The sequence below is a fragment of the Tenrec ecaudatus genome, chromosome 17, assembly GCF_050624435.1.
Source record: "Tenrec ecaudatus isolate mTenEca1 chromosome 17, mTenEca1.hap1, whole genome shotgun sequence".
In the NCBI taxonomy this organism is placed as follows: Eukaryota; Metazoa; Chordata; class Mammalia; order Afrosoricida; family Tenrecidae; genus Tenrec; species Tenrec ecaudatus.
Window position 1 is genome coordinate 64,225,076 of NC_134546.1, and position 14,455 is coordinate 64,239,530.

The 14,455-nt window shown below is 55.8% G+C and overlaps 1 protein-coding gene across 2 annotated transcripts in view; it reads left to right on the forward strand.

The window, feature by feature from the left end:
* The window catches only part of MEGF11 (multiple EGF like domains 11), a 264,875-nt gene that overhangs the window by 218,318 nt on the left and 32,102 nt on the right, over positions 1 to 14,455 (forward strand). The window lies entirely within an intron of this gene.

Genomic DNA, 14,455 nt, shown 5'->3' on the forward strand with positions numbered 1-14,455 from the left:
CTGAGGACAGAGACACCTGTGTGCCCAAGGGCAGCCTCGTAATGGGCAGGAGGGCAGAGAAACCAGTTTCTCGCCTCACCTCACTTGCCATTCCTTCATCAAGGCCTTACCTCGATGGTGGCCTTCTGAGACTACTTGCTGCCACCGTCATGCCTGCCAGGAACGGGCAGGGCTGCCAGGCTGTGGTTTCTCAGCCCCCCTCGCCCCGCCAGGAGCCCTGTGGCAGAGAGATAAGGGCCCTCTGGCCATCCCTCAGTCCAGATGCTTCCTCCCTATTCCCACTGTGATGGGATGTGATGGGAGTCGCGTGTGGGGGAGGCAGAGGAATGGGGCCAGGGTCAACTCCCGAGGGGTCAGAGCCTGTATTTCTCCCCAGGATGACAGCTTGTCTATTACCTTAAAGGGCTCATCTATTTATGCTGCGGTTTTTTGAAGGCCTGTCTGCCTTATTGAGTCCTGCATGCGGACTCGGGGAGCGGGCACTCCATCACCCAGGAACAAACTCCTTACCCCACTTTTCTCCCCGCCCGTCCTGTGCCCAGCCTCGGCCGGGGAGGGGGTGAGCGGCATTCTGAAACCCCCGGCCCACCAGGAGGGTACGGTTCCCAGTAGAGGCCTCGTCCTCCCCGGCTCCCCGCTAGCTGGACAAAGGGCGGGTCGACCCTGGCATGTCCCTGATGCTGGGAGTGGACAGCGAGGGCCGCTGTGTGGCCAGAGGAGGCAAGGCTGGGCATTACAGCCAGGTGCCACCCCAGGGATGTGCGTGCTGCATGTCCATACTATTGATTCTGAGGATGAGGAGCCCCAGGGCAGAGGACCAGCTGCTCCTGCTCACTGTCCTCCGTTGATCCGTGTTCTCATGGCGGCAGTCACCGGGCCTCCTCCTGGCCAGGCTCATTAACCCTATGGTCCGCCCCCTAAAGATCTGAGTCATGGAACCCTGTGGTGTGAGATCCCCTCCAACCTTCCTGGGAACAGGGGCAACGTCTTTGCTGGTTGTCTTTGAGGTTCTTGCTTGGGGGCAGCCCTCCACAGTTTCCCTGCCCTCCCCGCCCTGAGCCCATCAGTTCCCACGACGCTCCAGTGAGGTAGGCAGAGTGGGTATTATTTCCCAGAAAAAGAAACGGTTCAGCGTTTGGCCCAAGCGGACACGACTAAAAGTTAGAGCAGATGGTTCCAGATCCAGGCAGGGAGCGGTGTCCCTGAGGAAGCCACCCACAGCCCCAACCTCCTAGCTGTCTGTCTGGCTTTATCCCAATCACTGCACCACCAGGTCCTTCACTTCATCCTCTGCAAACCCAGCCACCCCCCTCCCCCCCCCGCCATGACTCGGGGCCGACCTGAAACGCTGCTGAAGCAGGTTGCTTGTGAAGGACTGGGAGAAGTACTAGGGCATGCGCACCCAGAGGTGTGAGGCGGAGCACTGGGCCCGAACCAAGGCCACATCCTGCAACCCCTGCCTCCCAGCTCTAAGACACCCCCACCCTCCATCCCCAACCCTCTCCCCTCTGCGCCGCCCACCACCTGCCTCCCAGCTGGCCTTTCCCACTCGCCATTAGCACCATCATCCCCAGCATGATGAATGACTGACCCCAGACGGGGAAGGAAATTCTGCAGCGCGTGTGATTCTGTCTCGAGAATGAAAGACGGTGCAGGCACAGGCCGTGAATCAACGACTGACTTCCCGCGGGTCCAGGAAGAAAATGAACAATGAGCTAAGTGTGAGAAGTAAAGTAAACCACCCCCCACCCCAAAATCCCACTTACAAGTAACACCGACCGGCCAAGGCCTGACTCCAGGATGGGAGCCTGGGCTGCGGCCCGCAGGGGGAGCCTTGCAGACTGGGGCAAGGACATTTGCTGGAGGCCATCAGAGAACCCTGCACACAGCAGGCACGCAACAAGTGCAGGGCCACGCAGTCTTCAGTGGACGCTGCCTGCCCGAGTGGGGAGCTTGGACTGGGAGCCAGAGAAATCCCAGTGACTTGAGGCAAGGATGCCCCTGCGACTCACTTTGGCCCTCGTGAGTGCACCAAGGCAGGCGTTATAGAAGTGCCCGGGCAAACCTCAGCCTTTTTCCTACATAACCGGCAACAGATGGAGGCTCTTGCTCTGTCACATGCAATAATCAAACTGCCTGATTACCCGGGGCAAGGCACTGCTCCGGTCACTGTACATATATGAACTGACTTCATTTTGACCGCCTCTCTTGGAGGATGGTGCTTGTATGCGCCCATGTCCCGGATGGGGAAAACTGAGGCAGAGCTTCAAGACCTGGCCCACGGTTCCCGTCAGTGCTGCAGCCAGCACTTGAACCCAGCAGTCAGGCTCTAGCTTTTAAGAGTGGACACCACCCCTCTCCTGTGAACCAATCCTAACCAAACAGGCTGCCATTGAGTCAGTGCGAACCCCGTGAGTTTCCAAGACTGTAACTCTTTACAGGATAGAAGGTCGGTTGATCTTTCGGATGGAGGCTTGCAGCCCCGTGTCCCTGGGCTCCTGTCCCTGTGAGCAGACCCATAGTAACCCCCATGCCTACTCCCAACAGTCTCAATCCAAGGTCACGGGGGTGCTCTGCTTCGGCCAGGGGAGCTGAGATTGGGCATCCCTCAGGGAGCTCAGGGGAGCTGTCAGTTTAACAGCCCCGGGGGGAGCGTGGCTACGGCAGCCAGACACCACCGTGACGCCCACTGCAGCCCGGCCCTTCCTCTACCAAGTGCTCTCCTGTCTGTCACCGCACATCTTTCCCACCTGTCTCTGAGGCAAAGTGTCGCTGTCTCCACTTTACAAGTAAGGAGCCCTCCCCAGTCTCCTCAGACCCGCTTGGCCAGGGCCGAGCTCACCCACCAGCCTCATGGCCGTGTTGCACCCTTTCGACCCTCCGCTCTCAGAGACTCTGCCCCCTCCCTTCCTGCAGACCTGCTGCTCAAGACTGGCTCTGCACCTGATCTGTAGGCAGCCCCTCCCATGGCACCCACCCAACATAGGCCCTAGGACTTGCTCCAGGCCCAGATTACACCTGGTGAAGCACGCCATGAGAATCTAGCTGAGAAACCTCAGGAAGCCAGAAAACCCCAAGGTAACCAGCTTGTCAAGACTTGGATAATTTACAGGTGTGTGTCTGTTGGGGGGAGCGGGGGACGGCAGACAGACTGCCTTCCCGCCCTCTTTCCTTTTGTTTCTCAGATGTATAAGCTTCCCTGGTTTTGACTTTTAGACACTCTTTGTAAAAATTTTTTTAATTTAATCATTTTATTCAGGCTTCATACATCTCTTATCATAATCCATATATACATCCATTGTGTCAAACACGTTTGTACATTTGTTTCCCTCATCATTCTCAAAACATTTGCTTGCTACTTGAGCCCTTGGTATCAACTTCTCATTTTTCCCCACCCCGCTCCCGGCTCCCTCTTGAACCCTTGATCATTTATAAATTATTTTTTCATATCTTACACTGTCCAATGTCTCCCTTCACTTAATTTTCTGTTGTCTATCACCCAGGGAGGAGGTTATATCTAGATCCCTGTAATCGGTTCCCCCTTTCTCCTCCACCTTCCCCTTCTCCTCCTGGTATCACTGCTCTCATTATTGGTCCTGGTTTATCTGTCCTGGATTCCCTGTGTTTCCACCTCTGATCTGTACCAGTGTACATCCTCTGGTCTAGCCAGATTTGTAAGGTAGAATTGGGATCGTGATTCGGGGTGGGGTGGGGTGGGGAGAAGCATTTAGGAATTAAAGGAAAGTTGTATGCTTCATCGTTGCTACACTGCACCCTGACTGGCTCGTCTCCTGTTAGACAATCAGATTTGCATGAGCTTGGTCTCTCAGCCAGGAAAGAATGTCCCTGACCTTTAGGGAGGGCTGGAATCCTGATTCCCTAGTCTGCTCTCTGGGACCTGCCCTTGTCCTCGGGCAGAACTAGAGACCTGGCATCGAAGGCCTTCTTGGCTGGGCCTGGCCTGACCTCCAGACTCCTTTGTCTTCGTATTGTTGCTGTTAGCTACTCTCCAGTTGGCCCCTGACTCACAGTGACCCCTGTACAGCTGAACAGAGTGTTGAGCATGGGTCTAGGTCATTGTGGCCACCAGGACTGTCAATGGCTAATTGTTGGAAGTAGATCACCAGGCCTTTCTTCTTAGTCCATCTTAGTCTAGAAAACAAACAAAAAACAAAGACACTGCCATCGAGTCCATGCAACTCATAGTGACCCTCTAGTCCAGGGGAGAACTGTCCTTTATGAGTTTCTAAGACTGTAACTATTGATGGGAGTAACTATTGAAAGTCCCATTTTTCTCCTGAGGAGCAACTGGTGATTTCGAACTGCCGACCTTGAAGATCACAGCACACTGTGTGACCACTATGCCCCCAGGCTCCTCTCTCAGTATAGAAATACCACTGAGACCATTCAGCATCATAGCCACGCACAAGCCTCCACTAAGAGAGGGCTAGTGACAGGGCATCACAGATGCATCGGCCAGGAACTGAACCTTGGTCTCCTGAGAATTCAGATGGCTTTATCTACCCACATGCTGTCCCCCTCGGCCCATCTTTGCTCAATCTGCCCCTTCCCCTGGAATGCCCTTGCCCACCATCCCCCTGCTAAACCTTGTCTACACCCTTCCCAGACTTAACTCAGAACGGCTGCCTGCCTCCTTCCCATGGGGACATAGAGTCCAGCCCCATCCATAGTTCTCTGCCACTTCCGCTGCCCCTTCTGCTAGACAACAGTCTCTGGGAGGCAGGTCTTCCTGGCAAATCTCTCTCTCTACACTTTTCCCAACCCTGCCTCCCCTGCCAACCCCCCAGCCTCCTCCCACACCTGGCACAGTCTCTGCAGTGTTCAGTGGATGTGCATTGGGTGAATGCGCCAACAGTTGAGAAACATCTCTATATGGCTCTCCCAGGGCGGTCGTAACAAATGGCTTTAAGTAGGTGGCTTCTAAAATCAGAAATTCACAGTCTTATCGTTCTGGAAGCTAGAACTCCAAATTCAGGGGACCCGCAGGGCCACGCTTTCCCTGAGAGCCCTCGGGGAAAGTCCCCCCTGTCTTCTGGCTTCTCTGAGTCCTGCAGCTGCATCTTCACAAGGCCATGGGCTCTCCTTGGCCCCTGCTTTGTGTTTCTTCTCGTTGTGTATAAGCACACCGCTCAGATCGGACTAGGGCCCACTATACACTGGTATATGTATTACACTTGGTAAATCTGCCGGACAGACCTCAATAAAGTGTAGAGAGGCAAGGAGGTTCCTTTGAGGACTGAGGTGTGCGTGGCCCAAGCCATGGTATCCTCAACCACCTCCTACACGTGTGAAAGGTGGACACTGAATAAGGAAGAGTGAAGACAGTCAATGTGCTGAATGATGGTGCTGGGGAGGAATACTGAAAGTACCGTGGGCTGCCAAAAGAACACACACCGCAGTCTGGGCCAAAGTACAATGGAATGCCCCTTAGAGACAAGGATGGGTCTCACGTACTGTGGACGTCATGCTTGGTAAAGGAGAGGGCAGCGCGTGAGAGGCCGGCTCCCTCAAACAGTGGGTAACAACTGGGAGAAGGTCAGGGGACTCGCAGGTGTTTTGTCCTGCTGTGCTCAGGCGGGATCAATACCAGCTGGAACGTGCTCGATGGCACCACTTCACGCTGTTGTGACCACCGGGTCGCTAATCGCGTCTTCTTGTTGTTGTGAGCCCTGCCTGGTGGCGCTGGCCTTAGCTCTGCTGACGGAGGCGGACTGTGCCATAGGGTCTCCTGGGTGGCCTCTCCAGGGTGCCAGATCTCCAGGTCTTTCCTCCAGAGCCGCAGCTGGTCCCAAACAAGGTCACACTCACTTCGGTCCAGGGGTTAGGGTGGCACCGAGTCTTTTTGGAAGGATGCAGTTGAATTCATCACAACCTCCTAAATCCCCAATGTGCCACAATTGGCTGGGCCCGACAGAAAGCTCCCACTCAGCTTCCACTGGCCCATCTGTCTCCCCATGCTCTGTTTCCCGCCCAGACACTGTCACTGTTGATCTAGTGCAACCCTAGCCTTGTTGGCGTTGCCCTGATGCCACTGCCCGGTCCCTGCCCCAGGGAGCGGGACTCAGGGGCAGGAAGCTTATACACACCTTGGAGCACTGCCCCCACACCATGAGCCCACAGTGCCTGTCCTCCACACCACACCACACCACACGCAAAGCCACATGAGCAGACTCCTCCTGGGGTTTACGACTAGGATGGGCTCAGATGTCCAACACGAAGAGGCAAAGCTTCCCTCGTAATTGTGAAACCCATACAGAGCAGCCCCCCCTACCCCCCACGGCCATGGCCAAACACGCTCCCACACTCCCACGCCCACACTGCGCGAGCCAGGCCCGGGATGGGCCGGGACAGGCTTCTGCTGCCTACTGTGCCCCGACACTGCGGAGCACAGACCCCCGCCCGAGCCTGGGCTGCTATGCCCCAAACGCAACACACATGTGCCCTGTATGTGGACGTGTGACACTGTGGGCACGCTCAAGTACGCACCCGGGCGCACACACAGGCTCACCCAAACAAATGATGGGGCATCTGGAAGCAGCCCCCACTGCCCGCCTCCAGCTCATCCCGTGCCCCTTGCCACTCATTTCCGACTCCCCAGAAGGTTCAGAACCAAGAAAGCCCAGACTCACTGCTATTGAGTCGATGCCAACTCCCCACGACCATGGAGAACACAGGGGCCGTCCGATTCTGAACAGTAGCAAAATGACAGCTAAGCCGTAGCAACAAAACTAAGGTTATGGCTAAGGGGTCCCTACCACGTGAGGAACTGTATGAAAGGGTCGCAGCGTGAGGAAGGTCGAGAACCGCTGCTGGGGAACAAGGTAGAACTGTTTGCGTGGGTTTCCAAGACCATGCTCTTCATGGGGGTAGAGTACCTCATCAATCTTCTTGGAGTGGCTGGGGGTTTAGAACTGCTGACTTTGAAGCTAGCAGCCCAACGCCTAACCACTATGCCACCAGGACTCTCAAAGGCTCAGAAAACCTTCCCCCATACTCCACACCAATTCCCCCAGCAGTTCAGAGGCAATGTCTGGGGCACTTACAGACCCCACAAAGGAGATCTCTAAGCCTACAGCTGCGTGACGGCACCAGCTGCTGTTGGGTCCATCCAGAAACCCCGCAAGAGGCAGGCCCAGCCTTTGCCGGGACCCCAATCTGACCTCAGTGGGAGCAGACCAGGCCCCTGTGAGAGAGACCCTGCTTCTCTGGCCTGGGATCATTCCCCTCCAGCCCACACGGGGAACAAAAGCCATGTGCATGGGGCTCAGCCCTAGGAGCAGGAGCGGGCAAGGAGTCCGGGGGGGCACCAAGGCCGCAGTGACAAGGACGTGCCTTCCAGGGCCTGCCTGACTGCTGATGCCAATCGCACCATCATCACCGTCTTCATCCCCCTGTTCGAACCGCCCTCTCCCTGCCCACTCGCTACCCCCCAGCTTAGCCTTCCTCCTGCAGGTCTTGAAGCCACGTGGACTTCCAGAGTTCCTCGCAGACAATGTGCACATCCCAGAGTGCTTCCTCCTGTGCGTTTCCATTGACCCTGCCCACCTCACTGCCAATCTACACGCAGTAAGGAGGGGTGTGAAGAGCACCACGCGCAGGTGCTCACAACACCAGGATCCTCCTGCTTCTGACCTGTCTGCAGCCAAGGCAGCCTGGTCTAGGGGAGGGAACGTGGGCAGTGGAGAAAGCTGGCTCCTTTCCCAAGTGGCTTGGGGCCCATTCACTCCCCTAGCTTCCTTTGACCCCGCCCTAGGAAAGGGAAAGTAGTGCCTTCCCTAAAGAGCGGCTCTGCAGACAGGACAAAAAGTGCCTGGCACGGGACTGGCATAGGAGGAGGTGTTGCTGGGTTCCATCGGGTCAGTTCGGACTCACCGCGGCCTTTTGTACCCCAGAGTGACGGGCTCACACCAGTTCTGCTGTCCGAGCCGGTGCTGCGGCCACTGCGTCAATCCATCTGGTCGAGGTCTTGCTCTTTCTCCCTGCCCCTCTGCTTCCCAAGCATGATGCCCTTCTCCAGGGACTGACAACATGTCCAAAGCGTGGCAGCGAGGTCTCGCCGTCCTTGCCTCTGAGAAGCGTTCCGGCTGCACTTCTCCAAGACGCATCCGTTGAGCCTTGTAGCAGCTAATATTCTTCACCAGCTCCCTGATTCCAATGCATGGATCCCGCCTTGGTCTTCCGCACCCATGTCCAACAGAATGAGCGAGGAGGGGGAAACGTCTGAGTGTCCTTCCTCCTGCCCCAGTGGTAGGGACAGGACAAGCCAACCCAAGGAATCAGCTCTGTTTGGAGGGGTTGTGACTAGTAATAACGGCCAACATCCTGTGCCCCCCCCCACCAACCAACTGCATGAACCCCGCACAGTGTCTCCAGGGGTTCTAGACTTTGGGAAGCTCCTGATAAAGTAACACATCCCTCCCAAGGGTTTGCTCAATAAGCACTCATCAGCCAGCAGTGCCTTCTCCAGAGTGAGGAGAGATTCTTGGGAAGGGCATGGACTGCGGTGGACAAGAGCATGGATGCAGAAAAGTCACCCTGGCTTTACCAGGCCAGTGGTGGAGTCTCTAAGGACTCGGGTAACAGAGTCAGTAAGTGACTCATCCTGAACTTCACCCCAATTCTCCCACTCTCTACTCCCATAAGAGTTACAGTCTCAGGAACATACTGGGGCCGTGCTAGCCTCTCCTGTAGGGTCGCTCTGAGTTGGAATAGATTGGATGGCAATGAATTTGGGTTTGGGGTTTGGTTCTTCTTCCAAATTAGCTGCTCGGTTGGCCAAACTCAAGGTCTGCCTCTTTTAGCCCCTAGTTGGGATCTGTTAGAAGGCGCGCTAGGGAGGCCAAGTCACACAGCACCTCATGTCAAGAACTTTGCACCCAGGTACCCCTGTCTCAAGACATACTACTGACACCTGCCAGAAAATGGATATGATGGGTGCACAAACCTACCATGATTCTCATGGGCGTGGCACACCTGGAAGTGTGCAGGGTGCAGCCTGAAGAGCTAAACGTCATTAGCAGCTGATTTCATTTTGGGAAGTCATACATGAGAGGAAATGTTCCAGGACTTTCCAGGCCTAACCTTCAAACCCTACCACAGCCCATCGCCATGGGAGCCAAACAGAATGACTCATTCATGAGGCCCTGGGCATTCCCCAGTTGGCAGAGGGAGACAGGGATGGAGATGGGCATGGCACACAGCCTCTATCCCCTTCTCCCTCCCATCCCACTTGGTGCCTGGTCCTTTCCCCTCTCTGGCCCTCGCTGCTCTATCAGTGCCATGCTAATTGGGTCCTCGGAGGTTTGCTCCACACTGGAGAGGCTGCTATGTCTGGCATCAGTCCGAGCTGTTCTCTCTTTGCCCTGCGGACCACAATCCTTTTCTCCCCAGAAAATCACAAATGAGGCTCCCCACTGGGAGTCCCATCGCCCAAGCCTCAGAGCTGGGAGTGGGAGGTGGCTGAGATGGGTGGGCAGGCAGAGGGCAGCAGCCTGGAGCTGCTCCACTCTGCACAGGGCCTGTTGACTGGGTAGTGGCCTTGGGCACCCGGTGGGCACCCAAAGCAACCTCTACTGGTTGCTAACAGACTCCAGGGGGAGAGGGGAACAGGACCAACCAAGGGATATGGAAGGCCACCACTGGCTGCCACAGGGCATCTGGAAGTGGGAGGGACTGCCCCCTGCAGCCCCTAGAGGGCGTGCTCCAGAAGGGTGGGGACAAGCTCTGCTCCAGTCCAGGGTGCCCTGGCATAGCCCTGTGCTGCCTGCCATTAAGCCCACTGCCACTCACAGCGCCCCTAGAGGACAGCGTAGAACTAACTGCTCTTGTAGTTCCCAACCTGTCATCTTCATGGGAACAGACTGTCTTTCTCCTGTGGAGCAGCTGGTGGGCTTGAAGCAGCGGCCTTGCAATTAGCAGCCCACACGTAACCCACTGGGCCACCAGGGCTCCTCTGCTAACGCAGAAACTCACTGCCCTTAAGGTGATTGGGACTCGTGGCTACTCTGCAGGACAGGGCAGAACTGCCCTGTGGCTTCGAGGCAGTGCCTCTTTGCAGGAGTAGAACGCCTCATCTATTTCCTGTGGGACAGCTGGTGGTTTTGAACTTCAGACCTTGTGGTTAACGCAGCCCAACTTGTAACCCATTAGGCCACCAATGATCCTTTTGCTAACAGATAAGAGTGCTTTTTTAAAAAGCTTATTTCCTAAATAGCTGAAGCCATTCCACCCCGTGCAGTGAATGTCTGCTGTGGGCTAGGCACAGTGCCAAGGTTGGAGGGGGAGACTATTAACAGGGGACCTGCTCCGGAAGTGCGCCTCTGAGGGAAGGACCTTCAGGAGGCATCCCATTCCCTAGTGACGGAGGCCCAGGGCCTCTCCCAGGTCCTGGTTATGGTCGCTGCTCAGCAAACGTTGTGGAATGATTGGGTGAATGAATGAGGCCAAGCCACCTCGTGCCAGTGCCTCCGCCTCGCTTAGACCCATGCTTCCCAGGTTCAGAGTCCTTTCTTGCCTAAACCATCCTCTCCACCTGTGGCTGGAGCACTTCTCCCTGCTACCCGTCTCAGCATCCTCCACTGACCGGCCACACGCTGGCAGGCACTCGACACCCAGGTCTAGATCTGTTGGTGCTGTGAGTTGCTATGGAGTCTGTTTTGATTCAGGCACCCCCACGCGTGCGGAGTAGAACTGCTTCATAGAGGCTCCCAGAGCTGTGACCTTGTGGGTGTAGCTCTCCAGACCTTTCTTCTGAGGTTCCTCTGGGTGGGTCCGAACCTAAGCTCACCCTTTGATGCCACCCACAGACGCCAGAGAACCCAGCATGCTTCCCTCTGCCCACGGAGCACATCGAAGGGGACCCAAGACCAACTTGAAATATTACGTAAGGCAAAGTCGGCCCCTTCCTGCCTCTGCCTGCTCCACTCCCAAAATGCTCATTAACCTCCTGCCCATCACCCGGAAAACAGATGATCAACATGAGAAGCCCAGCTGTTGATTAATTTTCCCAAACAGGGCCAGACTACAAAGCAGCATATTGCAAGGAAAGAAAAATTCAATAAACAGCATTTGAAAAAATTTAATAGAACATATAACTCATCACCCACTGGGGTTCGGCCCACACAGCCGCACTGTTCAGGGAGGCAGGTGCAGGGTGGCGCAGAGATTTGCATCTCTTTAGCGGGACCAGCTCCGGGGGGTTCCATCAGGCCAGTAGCTCTTTCAAATCAAGTTCAAGATGTTAATAGCCATTGCTGCATCTATAATGAATGAGCAGACCTTCGGACGGGAGAAAGAGCTCACCTCCGCTCTCCTCACCCAGAATAAAGATGCTACGGTGACTGGCAGGCTCTCCCAGGGGAAGCTTGGGGCCTGCCCATGTAGGAGGTGGAAGGTTGGGGGTGTCGGTTAGGGAGATGAGAAGGGAGCTGGTTCTCATCGTGTCGTGGCGACCCCATGTGTGTCAGAGGAGCACTGTGCCCAGGGAGCGCAAGGTTCTCACCAGCACGTTTCCCAGGCCTTTCTTCCTAGGTGCCCCGGGAGATCCCCAGCCTTTCAGTTAGCAGCTGAGCTCATGAATCATTGGTACCATCTGAGGACTCCGAGATGGGGACAGATCAGGATTTAAAAACACCCAGGCAGCAACTTGCAGGGACTGAGGAGGCTGCAGGAGGAGGCCTAAGGCAGTGGCCCTCCGGGTCAGAGGCCACGCCCTCTCATATATGCCTAGGTGATGAGTTGGGGGTGGTGGGGGGCAGGAGGGGTAGTCCCAGCTAACCCGGGGTTTCACCACATCGAGGCTGCAGTAGGTTCCCAAGAGCCGTTCTGACATTTCCAAAACCTGCAGCAAATCTTTGCATTGCCTCAGCTGAGGTTAACTAAAACATCAAGGTTTTTCTTTTGCTTTTAATTAGATTTAAATTAACTCCAGGTGGTAACCCAGGTCAACAGGCGCCGATCAGAGGCTCCAATTGGCTGTAGGTGACATCACAGGAATTGCCACGTCACGGTTGTTGGCCCTGAGAGATGCCACCAGAGTCACGTGGCAGGTGGCCACTCACCAAACTGCCCCTGTTCAGTACGTGACTGGGGTGGCAGCAGTGTCTTTCAAATCCAGAGGTCCTTGTGACGGAAAGTTGGGGTGAATTGATTTCAGCGGGAAACCAGGACTTGTGTGTTACCTAACATTGGCACTGATCTAGGTAGTGCAGACAGTGACCACATCCAGTTGATAACCCAAAGGCTGGGGGTTCCAGTCCACCCAGAGGCCCCTCAGAAGAAAGGCCTGGTGAACAGGAGTCCCTACCCCACAGGAGCGCCGTTCTATGTGGACACAGGCGGGTTCTCAAGGCAGCCTCCGCTCAATGCAGCGGGTCTTTGTCTTTGTTTTGAATCATTTTATTGGGGCTCCTACAACTCTCATCACAATCCATCCATCCATCCACTGTGTCAAGCACATCTGTACATTTGTTGCCATCATTGTTCTCCAAACATTTTTTTCTCCTTGAGCCCTTGGTATCAGCTCCTCATTTTCCCCCTTCCTCCCTCTTGATAATTTACAAATTATTATTTTTTCATGTCTTACACCATCCAATGTCTCCCTTCACCCACTTTTCTGTTGTCTGTACCCCAGGGAGGATCTATGTGTAGATCCTTGTGATGGGTTCCCCCTTTCTCCTCCACCTTCCCCTTCCCCTCCTGGTATCACTACTCTCATTATTGGTCCTGGTTTATCTGTCCTGGATTCCCTGTGTTCCCACCTCTGATCTGTACCAGTGTACATGCTCTGGTCTGGCCAGATTTGTAAGGTAGAGTTGGGATCATGATCGTGGTGGGGAGGAAGCATTAAAGAACTAGAGGAAGGTTGTATGTTTCATGGGTGCCATTCTGCACCCTGACTGGCTCGTCACTGGACCAGGCCTGATGGTCCAGAAGTGAGAGCGCTGGATCCGACAGGCTATGTGCTTTCTGAGGAGGGTGAGCCCAACAGGTGGGCTGGGGGTCAGCCCAGCGGGGGGCCACGAGGAAGAGGAAGCTGGGCTCAACCACAGCAGCTTTAGGCCCCTTTGTGAGCCCTTTGCCCTTGAGGTATTTATCCAGGGTGAGCTACCATGCGGAGTCTAGACAGGCCCAGCGCATACCAAGCCCTCCTCAGTCTCAGAATCCCCACCCGCAGTAAGAGCCAGGAGCTGCTGGGGACCCTGCAGACCACGTGGTAGGAGTTCGCAGCCAGCGACCGCATGCAGCAGAGCAGACGCCCCACCACGGGCTCCTGGGGGGCTTAGGGAAGAACACCTGAGCTCCCCTTTAAACACCTCCTTCAGCCTTTCCCCACACAAATTCCTCCCTCCCACCCCGGCACGTTCCCACGCTTGCCTCCGCCTTCCTCCATGCCACTCTTGCCACCCTGGACCCATCCCTGCCTTCTCGGATTAACTGAACGCTCCCACCCCCAAGACTTCTGAAGTCCCCACCCCATGCCCTCCTAAGGACCTCCTTCAAGTCCTACTGCAGCCAGTAGCCACAGCCAGCCTGGCCTGGTGTAGCAGACGGTGTGCTAGCTCACCCAGCACCGAGTCTCCATCGCTCCAGCTGCGGGAAGGTTGGTGGCTCCCGGCTGAGAGCCTCATCAGAAAGGTCCCCTTCTGAGAGAGACGGCCACGCTTTGGCCGGACGGGATTGGTGGGGCGTCTGAAGGCCCGGTACTCCCTTCACTCCAAGTGGACTGCTGTAAGGGCCAGTCCAGCTCCGAGGGCTCCTGGTACATCTGCGGAGGACTGGCCATAACTGTACCTCAGGTCTGCACCTCCCCCTGTCCTGCCTTGCTTCCCTCACCCCTCCCAGGGATTCTCACCCACCTCGCTAATCGCCCTCTCAGCTGTGCAGGAGAGCAGGTTTATGGCGCCTGGTGACATAATGATTCAGTAGCCAGCCTGGGTTCAGGTAGAGAGGAATCATTTTCAGCTCTGTGACCTTGGGTGGGTCACCTAACTTCCCCATGCATCCATTTGTCTCACCTGGTGAGGGCCGCTGTATTAGTCATTTGGCTTAACAAATGCCCATGAGTGTGGTGACTTACAGCAACCGAAATCGATGATGGTGCAGTTCTGTGGCTTAGAAGTGTGACCGGGCTCTGGGCAGGCGGCACATCAGATGTCTGTCTGAGCCTTCGACACTAGGGCCTTGGTGCTGCCGGGGGTTGCATGTGGGGCTGCGAGCCAGAAGGCCGGTCATTCCCAGGAGAACGAAGAGGCTTTCTGCTCCCATAGCATTCACCACAGGGGCCGTCCCACCTTGTCCTACAGTCGCTGTGAGTGGGACATGGGCTGGATGGCAGTGAGGTTTGGTCACTGTGGTCTTAAATCTGGCAAGTTCGGGGCAGGGCGGATCTTTGCCTGGCACGTTTGCGTTTGGGCAGAATTCCGTTCCCGTGGTT